The sequence below is a fragment of the Tupaia chinensis genome, unplaced genomic scaffold (assembly GCF_000334495.1).
Source record: "Tupaia chinensis unplaced genomic scaffold, TupChi_1.0 Scaffold138297_1, whole genome shotgun sequence".
In the NCBI taxonomy this organism is placed as follows: domain Eukaryota; kingdom Metazoa; phylum Chordata; class Mammalia; order Scandentia; family Tupaiidae; genus Tupaia; species Tupaia belangeri.
In genome coordinates this window covers 209465-220797 of record NW_006198195.1, presented here as the reverse complement: position 1 = coordinate 220797, position 11333 = coordinate 209465, and the positions used below count along the sequence as shown (strand labels likewise).

At 40.1% G+C, this 11333-nt stretch overlaps 1 protein-coding gene and 1 pseudogene across 1 annotated transcript in view; both read left to right on the top strand.

Moving 5' to 3' along the window:
- Positions 1-11333, top strand: part of LOC102498989 (oligophrenin-1) — a 148142-nt gene that overhangs the window by 53217 nt on the left and 83592 nt on the right. The window lies entirely within an intron of this gene.
- On the top strand, positions 3619-7279 carry LOC102498165 (DNA replication licensing factor MCM7 pseudogene; annotated as a pseudogene).

Genomic DNA, 11333 nt, shown 5'->3' with positions numbered 1-11333 from the left:
ATTTGATTTATGGTATCATTTAGATCCTTTATCTCTTTACCTATTTTTTGTCTAGATGTTCTGTCCAGAGGGGATAGTGCAGTGTTGATGTCTCCAACAATCAGTGTGTTGTAGTCTATATCCCCTTTTAGATCTAACAGTCTTTCCTTCACATATTTGGGTGCTTCTGTTTTAGGAGCATAGATATTTAGAAGTGTTATATCTTCTTTATGTATTGACCCTTTTACTACAATACAGTGTACTTCTTTATCTCTTTGAACAGTTTTTGTTTTAAAGCCTATTTAGTCTAAAATTAGTATCTCAACTCCAGATCTTTTTTGATTCCCATTTGCATGGAAAACCTTTCTACAACTCTTCACTTTCAGTTTATGTATGTCTTTATCCATTAAGTGGGTTTCCTGTAGGCAATGGATAGAGGGTTTCTGTTTTTTTAATACATTCAGGCAGTCTGTGTCTCCAGATTAGAGAATTTAATCCATTGACATTGAATATTATTATCGATGTTACTGGACCTGTCCTAACATTTAAGTTGGCCATTGTCTTAGTTGCCTTTTTTTCTGTCTGTCAATTCTTTAGTTTTCCTGGAACAGTACTTTCTTCAGGGTCTCTTGAAGTGTTGGTCTGGTGTTGGCAAATTCTTTCAAGTTTTGTTTGATACGATTTTAATCTTTTTTTCCCATATAAAGGATAATCTTGCAGGTTATAATAATCTTGGTTGAAATTGTTCCTCTCTTTTTTTTTTTTTTGGAGAGATTTTCACTATAGGGCGCGTGCGTTCTCCAGACAGACAGAGAGACATAGAGACATAACGCGAGAAATCACCCCCCGGGGGGATGGTCACGCCGCAATCTCGTCTCCTCCATTCTCCTCTCGAGATCTTGGGCATGCATGCACACATGCCCGGCGTGAGTTTTAAGCCACCGGGTCCAGGACACGAACCGCGGTGGACTACGTGGGAGTCCAGCGACATAGCCATTATGCTAACTGCTGGTTCCCTAATTGTTCCTCTCTTAACACTTTCAATATGTCTTCCCATTCTTTTCTTGCTTGTGTTGTTTCCTGTCGTGAGTTTCAAGCCGCCAGGTCCAGCACGCGAACCGCAGTCAACTACGTGGGAGTCCAGCGACATAGCCATTACGCTAACTGCTCTCTTGCCAGTTTTATTATCTTATCTTTATCCGTGGTCTTTGCCAGTCTGGCTCAAATGTGCCTTGGGGAACATCTTCTTGGGTTTATTTTTATTTGGGGTCCTTTGTATTTCCTGGGTCTGGGTGTTTGTCTGTCTCTCTAGACTTGGGAAATTATCTTTGAAGACTTCATGGAATAGATTTTCCATGCCCTTATTAGTTTCTTCATCTTCAGGGATACCTATTATTCGGATGTTAGGGTGTCTAATGGAATCTAGTATTTCTCATATGTTATCCTCATATTTTTTTTTCTGTTATTTTCTCTATCTTTTTGGTGTTTTTCTCTAGGTCAGATATTTTATCTTTTATGTCAGAGATTTGATCTTCAGCATGGTCAAATCGTCTTTTAATACTTTTAAGAGAGTTTTTGATTTCCTGTATTATAGACTTCATCTCTAATAGTTCCATCTGATTCTTTCTTAGCGTGTCCATTTCTTCTTTCATATCATCGAAGGACTTCCTAATCTCCTTTAGTTCACTCTCTCTTTTCTGTTCTAATTTATAAAATTTGGTCACCATGAATGTTCTAAATACTTTCTCAGACATTTTGGTAACATCTTCTGTTTTTTGAAGAAATGGAAGGGAGTCACTATGTTCTTTTGTTGGAGACAAATTCCCTGCTTTATGCAAACCTGAGGCTCTTCTTCTACTTCTAGCCATTGGGAGATGTATTCACTTTGGAATACCTTTGAAGATGTTTCTTCAAATAGGAACAATTTTGTTCCCTTTTGCTGTAGCCTGAAGATGGCCAAAGTCTCTTTTTTGTTGTGTTCAGCAATGTGATTCAAGAAGGAGTATTCTCTTCAGGTGTATAAGGAAAAGTATCTCCATTTTTACAGGTGGTTCAGTAAAAGGGAGGATCCCAGAGAGTCTTAAATTACTGGAATATTTCAGAACTGTAATTCTAGACCTATCTAGATCATCCAGGAGGGCAGAGATAGAAGAGAGGACCAAATAAGTGGAAAAAAAATTAAGAAGGAGATTAAAGAAAATAGTGCGTCCGCCATTTTTTCAGGGACATGAAGATGGAAGTGTGGTGACTGTAGAGTTCAGGACAGTCCTGTGTGGTTAGGAGAAGTGAGAAATTTACAAATGAAAGAAGACGAGAAGGAAAGAAAAGGAAAAGCCTACTGGGTTGACAGAGATAGGGGTCTCTGACTTGGGGCTGCCAGGGCTGGAGCTGAGGGGGTAGACCCTGCCTCGGTGTCTCTTAACGAAGGGGTCTGAAGATGGGAGTGGGGTGGCTGTAGAGCTGAGGGCAGTCCTGTGTGGTAAGGAGAAGTGTGACATTTACAAATGAAAGAAGAAGAAAAGTAAAGAAAAAAAAAGCCTACATGGCTGACAGAGATAGGGGTCTCTATCTTGGGAGTGCTGGTGCTGGAGCTGGGGTGGAGACCCTGCCTCAGTGTCTCTTAGGCCAGGGGTCTGAAGATGGAAGTGGGGTGGCTGTAGAACTGAGGGCGGACCTGTGTGTTAAGGAGAAGTGAGAAATTTAAAAATGAAAGAAGAAAAGAAGGAATGATAAGAAAACCTATCTGGCTGACAGAAATAGGGGTCTCTGACTTTGGGGTGCCAGGACTAGAGGTGAAGTGGGGGCCCTGCCTCAGTGTCCCTTAGGCCAGGGATCTGAATATGGAAGTAGGGTTGCTGTAGAACTGAGGGTGGTCCTGGCTGACAGAGATAGGGGTCTCTGGGCTTGGGGTTGCCAGGTCTAGAGCTGGGGCAAGGGCCCTGCCTCAGTGTCCCTTAAGACAGTGGTCTGAAGATGGAAGTGGGCTCATTTTCCCATCTTTCAGTTGGGTTAATTTTTTTTTTTCATGTAAGGTGCTTGAGTTCCCTATATATTCTGATTATCAGTCCCTTGTCTGAGGCATATTTTACAAAAATATTCTCCCATTGTGAGGGTTGATGATTTACACGTGTTACTGTGTCCTTTACTTGCACTCATTATTTTTTGTTTCCATGATTTTTTTTATTTCAGTCTTAATCTCTTCAGTATTTTTTTTTTTTTGAGAGGTTTTTCGCTATAGGGCATGTGCGCTCGCCAGACAGACAGAGAGAGACATAGAGACAGAATGCGAGAAATCACCCCCCAGGGGGGATGGTCATGCCACAATCCCCTCTCCTCTCGGGATCTTGGGCACGCACGCACATGTGCCTGGCGTGAGTTTTAAGCCACCGGGTCCGGGACATGAACCATGGTTGACTACATGGGAGTCCAGCAACATAGTCATTACGCTAACTGCTGGTCCCAATCTCTTCAGTATTTTTGAAGTCATTTAGGAATAGGTTGTTTAGTTTCTGTGTGTTTCTGTATTTTCATGGGTTTTTCATGAAATTAATGTCAAGTTTAATTCCATCATTGCCAAAGAATTTACTGGATATAGTTTTTATGCCTTTGAATCTGAAAAGTCTTGATTTGTGCCCTATCATGTGGTCAGTCTTGGAAAATATTCCAGGTATGAGTGAGAAAAATCTGTATTTTTAGTTTTGGTGTTGAAACTTCTATAGATGTCTGTTAATTCCGTTTGATTTATGGTTTCATTTAGGTCCTGTATCTCTTCACTTATATTTTGTCTAGTTGACCTGTCTAAGGGAAATAATGGGTTATTGAGATCTCCAACAATTAGTGTGTTGCAGTCTCTCTCTCCTTTTAGATCTATCAGTCTATCCTTCACACAATTCAGTGCTCCTTTTTTGGGTACAGAGATACTTATACATGTTATATCTCCTTTATGAATTAGCTCTTCTGCTACTATATAATTCCCTTCTTTGTCTCTTCTTACAGTTTTTGTCTTAAATCCTATTTTGTGTGAACTCAGTATCACTTCTCCTACCCTTTTTTTTTGTTTCTGTTTGTATAGATTACCATTTTCCAATTCTTCACTTTTAGTCTATTTATGTCTTTATGAATGAGGTGGCTTTCTTGTAGACAATGAATAGAGGGTTTCTGTTTTTAATCCATTCAGCTAGTCTGCGTCTCTTGATTGGAGAATTTGAACCATTAACATTAAACATTATTGAGAACAGCAGTTGGCGTAATGGCTATGTCACTGGACTCCCATGTAGTTGACCGCGGTTTGAATCCCAGACCTGGTTGCTTAAACTCAGGCCAGGTGCATATACGTGCATGCCCAAGATCCTGAGAGGAGACTGGCGGAGAAGGGATTGCAGCATGGCTATCCCCCGTGGGAGGTGATTTCTCGCTTTCTGTCTCTCTGTCTCTCTCTGTCTTTCTGGTGAGCACACACAACCTACAGCAAAAATGTCTCCAAAATTTTTTTCAACATTATTGTCAATATTTCTGGACTTATCCCTCCCATTATGTTGACCATTTTCTTTGTTCATTTTTGTTTTCTTATTTTTGTATGTTTCTCTTCAGTTTTCTTGGCATAGTATTTCCTTCAGAATTTCTTGAAGAGCTGGTCTGGAGTTGGTAAATCTTTGAAGTTTTGTTTATCTGAAAATGTTTTTTATCTTTTCTCCTCATTTGAAGGAGAATCTTACCAGGTATAGTAATCTTGGTTTGAATTTTTTTTATTTAACACTTTTAATGTATTTCACATTTTTTTCTTTGCATGCATTGTTTCTGACAGGATGTCCAATGTTAACCTGATGGGACAAGCTTTGTAAATAACTTGATGTTTCTCTCCTGCTAATTTTAGTATATTGTGTTTGTCTTGGTTTTGGCCAATCTAGCTATTATGTGCCATGAAGATCTTAATGATTCTATTTGGAGTCCTTTGTATTTCTTGAGTAAGGATATTTGAATGTTTCTCTAAGTTTGAAGTTTTCTTCCAAGATATCATGGAATAGATTATCAATGCCCTTATTAGTTTCTTCACATTCCTGGATACCAATTATCCAGATGTTTGGACATTTAATGATATCTAATATTTCTCATATATTATCTTCTTTTTTGGCTGATTTTCTCAGTCTCTTTGGTTATTTTTTCTGGGTCAGAAGTTTTGTCTTCTACATCTGAGGTTTGAAATTATTCATGATATAATCTGCTTTTAATACTTTCAATAGAGGTTTTGCATTCTTGTACTATGGCCTTCATCTCTAATAGTTCTGTTTGATTCTTTTTCATGGTCTCTATTTCTTTTTTCAAATTGTGGAAGGACTTCTTCATCTCTTGAACTCATTGTCTCTATTGTCTTGCATCTTCCGGCATTCGTTTTTCTTTTCTTTTGCATCGTTGTTAGTTTTGTCACTATGAATATTTGGAATTGTTATCTGACATTTCCATGCATTCCATTATACTGTCTATGGATGATGAAGAATTGTTCTTTTCCCTTGGGTGACAGCAATTTTCTTGGTTTCTCATATATCTTGTGCCTCTTCAGTGGTTTCTGGTCATCTGATGAATTATACATTTCTTCCTAATTTCTTGGATTTAATTCAGAGCATTCAAGGGCATGCATGAAGAGATGATGCACAATCTTTCTGCTGTTCCATCTGCCTGATGCTCACCTAACTAACTGCACTTTTTTTCACTGGAACTGGATAATTCAAAGGGCTTCCAATTTCTAGAGAACAGGTATACTTGGGAATGAACTCCAGAGTTTTAATTGAGGAATATGGCTGGAGAAACGATGAAGTATTAAGAGTTTAAAGGCAACCCTTGTATTCTCTCCTGCCTGAGACCACGTCAGTGTCACTGGTATCTTCTTGTCAGTTTTGCACACTGGGTTCCAATAGGTGGTGCAGGTTTTACTCTTGGAGACTTATTTAGAAACCCATCAGATTGTGAAGATGAATAAGAGTGAGGATGATGAGTCTGGGGCTGGAGAGCTGACCAGGGAAGACCTGAGGTAGATTGCAGAAGAGGATTTCTATGAAAAGCTGGCAGCTTCTATCGCCCCAGAGATATATAGGCATGAAGATATAAGGAAGGCACTGTTGCTCCTGCTAGTGGGAGGTGTGGACTAGTCTCCTCATGGAATGAGAATCAGGGATAACATCAACATCTGCCTTATGGGGGATCCTGGTGTGGCCAAGTCTCAGCTCCTGTCTTACATTGATAGCCTGGTCCCCCGCAGGCAGCACACAAGAGGCCGAGGCTCATCCGGAGTAGGGCTTACAGCAGCTGTGCTGAGAGACTCTGTGACTGGAGAGTTGACCTTGGAGGGTGGGGCCCTTGTGCTGGCTGACCAGGGCATGTGCTGCATCGATGAGTTTGACAAAATGGCTGAGGCTAACCACATAGCCATCCATGAGGTCATGGAGCAGCAAACCATCTCCATCGCCAAGGCAGGCATCCTCACCACACTCAACGCCAGCTGCTCCATCCTGGCAGCCGCCAACCCTGCCTAAGGATGCTACAACCCTTGTCGGCACCTGGAACAGAACATACAGCTTCCTACTGCACTGCTCTCCCGATTTGATCTCCTCTGGCTGATCCAGGACCGACCTGACTGAGACAATGACCTACGGTTGGCCCAGGACGTCACCTACGTGCACCAACATAGCCTCCAGCCCCCAGCCCAATTTGAGTCTTTGGACATGAAGCTTATGAGATGTTATATAACCATGTGCCGGGAGAAGCAACCCACAGTGCCAGAGTCGCTGGCTGACTATATCACAGCAGCTTATGTGGAAATGAGGTGAGAGGCTTGGGCTAGTAAGGATACCACCTATACCTCTGCCTAGACCCTGCTGGCTATTCTACGACTTTCAACTGCACTGGCACATCTGCGAATGGTGGACACAGTGGAAAAGGAAGATGTGAATGAAGCCATAAGACTAATGGAGATGTCAAAGGACCCAATTCTGGGCGACAAAGGGCAGACAGCTAGGACCCAGAGACCAGCAGATGTGATATTTGCCACTGTCCGTGAACTGGTCTCAGGGGGCCAAAGTATCTGGTTTTCTGAGACAGAGCAGCACTGCATATCTTGAGGCTTCACCCTTGCCCAGTTCCAGGCTGCTCTAGATGAGTATGAGGAGTTAAATGTCTGGCAGGTGAATACTTCCAGGACACGGATCACTTTTGTCTGATTCCAACGTGTTTACCTGCCATGGTTCACTCTGCATTCCATGCTGACCTGCCCCTTCTCAGGGTGTGATGATGCCACCCCTGATGAGGAGCCCCCTTCTCCCTGTGCTGTACTTCAGTTTTATTTTTGCTAATAAATTGTGTATAGGTTGCAAAAAAAAAAAAAAAGAGTTTAAAGGCATGTGGGAGGAGATGATCTGTAGCTCCATCTCCCTGTGACTCATTGTGCAGTCAGGCCCATCCTCACTAGGGTTGATGTCCCAGTGACACAGGGGGTGGGAAACAGAGTGACTTTCCAACCCCAGTTAACACACATAAGGGTTCAGTGGCATGTGAGATGAGATGAGCTGCACACTCTCCACAGTTTTGTCTCCCTGTTGCTCAACACGCAGGAAGACCTGTCCTCTCAATTGTAGATATAATCGATTGTATTTCTGTATACTTGCAATGAATATGTGGAAACTGAAATTAATAACACAGTGACAGGACCAGCAGATGGCAGAGTGGTTATGTCCCTGGATTCCCTCGTAGTTGGCTGCTGATCAAGTCCCAGACCCAGTGGCTTAAATCTCATGACAGGTTCATGGGTGTGCAGGCTCAAGATCCTGATAGGATGGAGGAGAAGGAATTGAGGTGTGGCCATCCCCCTGGGAGGTGACTCCTTGCTTTCTGTCTCTCCTCTCTCCAGAAAGTGGATGTGCCCTATAGCAAAAATTCTCTCCAAAAAAAAGTGCACTGCCATTTATAATCACTCAAGTGAAATGTATAGGTATGCATCTAACAAATCAATCATAGGACTACAGAATGGTGATGAAAGAAAGCAAAGAAAATCTAGGTAAAAAGAGTCATATTCTGCTCATGGAGTGGAAGACTTAACATTGTAAATATGTAATTCTAGATTGATTTGCAAATTTAAGACCATCAATATGAAAATCTCAAGATTTTTTATATAGAGATAATTATATTAAAATATACAAAGGTACTATAAAAACTAATAGAATTTCTAAAAAAAAATAAAGTGAGAGGTAATTTAAAATATACAAAGGTACTATAAAAACTAAGAGAATTTCTAAAAAACGATAAAGTGAGAGGTATTAATAATATTAGTGCATTTTGTATTTCTTTGCAAATCAAGACATTGTAAAGTTGACAGAGAGATAGACACATAGGTTAACAAACAGAATAGGGAATCCAAACAGAGCCCCCAAAAAGGCTAAATTATTTTTTACAGAAATACAAAAGCATTTTGAGGAAGGGAAGATAGTCTTATCAAAAAATAGTGCTGGAGCAATTGCTTATTCATAGATAAGTGAAATATCAATACTATAATTAGCAGTAAAAATGAACCATGGGAGCAGCAGTTGGTGTAATGGCTATGTGCTGGACTCCCATGTAGTCGACCACAGTTCGAGTCCCAGACCTGGTGGCTTAAACTCACGCGAGGCAGGTGTGCATGCATGCCCAAGATCCCGAGAGGAGAATGGAAGAGAAGGGATTATGGCATGGTCATCTCCCCTGGGGGGTGATTTCTTGCTTTCTGTCTCTCTGTCTCTGTCTTTCTGGAGTGCACATGCCCTATAGCAAAAGACTCTCAAAAAAAATAATAATGAACCATAACTTAACCCTCCCATTATACAAAAATTAGCTCAAAATGGATTGTAAATTTAAATGTAAAACATAAAATTATTAGAAGATAACATAGGATAAAATCTTTGGTACCTAGGGCTAATTGAATAGTTCTTAGACATGATACTAAAAACAATCCATTAATGAAAAAAATCAATAAATTGGATTTATCACAATTTAAAACTTGACATGTGAATGACCCCATAAATAAGGTGAATAGCCAAGCTACTAACTTTTGGAGAAAATCTTTGCAAACCACATATTTTTTTCTTCTTTTTTTCTTTTCTTTTTTTCTTTTTTTCTTTTTTTTTTTGAGGTTTTTGGTTTAGGGTGCATGCACTCACCAGAAAGACAGAGAGACAGAAAGTGAGAAATCACCCCCCCAAGGGGGATGGCTATGCCACAATCCCTTCTCCCCCATTCTCCTCTCGGGCTCTTGGGCACGCAAGCACATGCACCTGGTGTGAGGTTAAGCCACCAGGTCCAGGACTCGAACCTTTGTCGACTTCATGGGAGTCCAGCAACATAACCATTATGCTAACTGCTGGTCCCACAAACCACATATCTGACAAAACATTCATACCTAAAATTTGTAAAGAATCATTACATCTTAACAGCAAATTTGAACACTACAATTAGGGGCAGACACTAATCATTAAGGGAACCAGATCCCACATGGTGCTTTGAACTCTGGCATAGTGACTTGAAAAACATGCTGGCCATTTGTGTTTGTATGCTTGAAATTCTGACAGAATGGAGTTGTGAAGGAGACTGGATTGTGGTGGCTATGATCATGCTTTATCAGGGGATGCTTTCTTCCCTTTTCTCTCTTCCTCTCTGACTTTCTGCCTCTGGTGAGTGCATGTGCCCTCTGGCAATTAAAATATTTATATAATGAGAAAGTGCAAGAAACATCGTGTGCTATAAGGATGTACAGTGATTGGATGTAAATAACAACTCATAAATAATTAAATAAAAAGAAAATGGGCAAAAACCATGAATAGGATATGTGTATGTGTGTGTGGGTGTGTGTATTTAATTTATTATTGTTATTCAGACCATGGTCAGCCATGTAGAAACCAGCTCCTGTAACCACTAGGTTATGGGGCTGGCACATGAACACACTATATTAATGTTAAGTAAGCACATTTTGAAAAAATGTTTATGATCACTAGCCATTAGTGAACTACAAATTAAGACCATGATGAAATATCACTACACACCTAATAGAACTGGAAAAAAAAATAGTGACAATACCAAATGCTGACAAGGATGTACACAATTTGGATCTCTCATACACTTTTGGTAAAATATAAAATAAGACAACTTCCCTGGAAGACAATTTTGCAGTTTCTGAAAAAATTAAACACACTTCTTGGAGATCTGGTCTGGTGCTGGTAAATTCTTTCAGGGTTTGTTTATCTGAGAATGTTCTTGTCTTTTCTTCCCATATGAAGGATAATCTTACCGGGTACAGTATTCTCGGTTGAAATTGCTTTTCCCTTAACACTTTGAATAGATTTTCCCATTCTTTCCTTGCTCACATTGTTTCCGATGAGAGGTCTGTTGTTATTCTTAAGGGCTAGGCTTTGTAGGTAACTTGTCGTTTCTCTCTTGCCAATCTTAGTAACTTGTCTTTGTGGTTTTGGTCAGTCTGGCTATAATGTGTCTTGGAGAAGATCTTCTTGGGTTGATTCTACTTAGGGTCCTTTGTATTTCTTAGGAATGGCTCTCTCGGTTTGGAAAGTTTTCTTTCAGGATTTCATGGAATAGATTATCAATGACCCATAGATTATTATGGGTCTCTTCTCCTTCTGGGATACCAATTATCTGGATATTTGGACATTTGATGGTATCTAGTATTTCTCATATAGTATTCTCATTTTTTGGGCAATTTTCTCAGTCTCTGTGGTGGATTTTTCTAGGCCAATGATTCTATCTTCTATATTTGAGATTCAATTTTCTGTATGATCTAGTCTGTTTTTAATACTTTCAAGGGAGGTTTTGACTGCCCGTATTATAGCCGTCATCTCTAACAGTTCCATTTGATTCTTTTGTAAAGTGTGTAATTGCTCTTTTAGATCTTGCAAGAATTTTCTCACCTCCTGGAACTTTTCAGCTCCTATCACCTTTCTCTTCTGCAGTTCATTGGCTCTCTCTCTTCTCTTCCATTTCTGTTAGCTTTGCCATTATGAATGTTCTAAATTCTTTATCAGACATTTCCATTATTTCCATTGAACTGTGTGTGGATGAAGAGGAGTTATTCTTTTCCCTTGCAGGAGAGGTATTTTCTTACTTTCCCATATTACTTGTGGTCCTGCGGTGATTTATAGTCATCTGATGGAAAGCGTGTTTCTTCCCAAACTTGAAGCTAAATCTGAGCATCCAGGAGTGTGGAGAAAAGGAACCACAACAGAAGATAGATTAAGTACTTGAAACTGAACTGGTGAAATAGCATTCTGTGACTTTTGACTAAAATATTGCTGCTTTTCTTCTAGGCTTTGTTGTCTGGTTTTAAG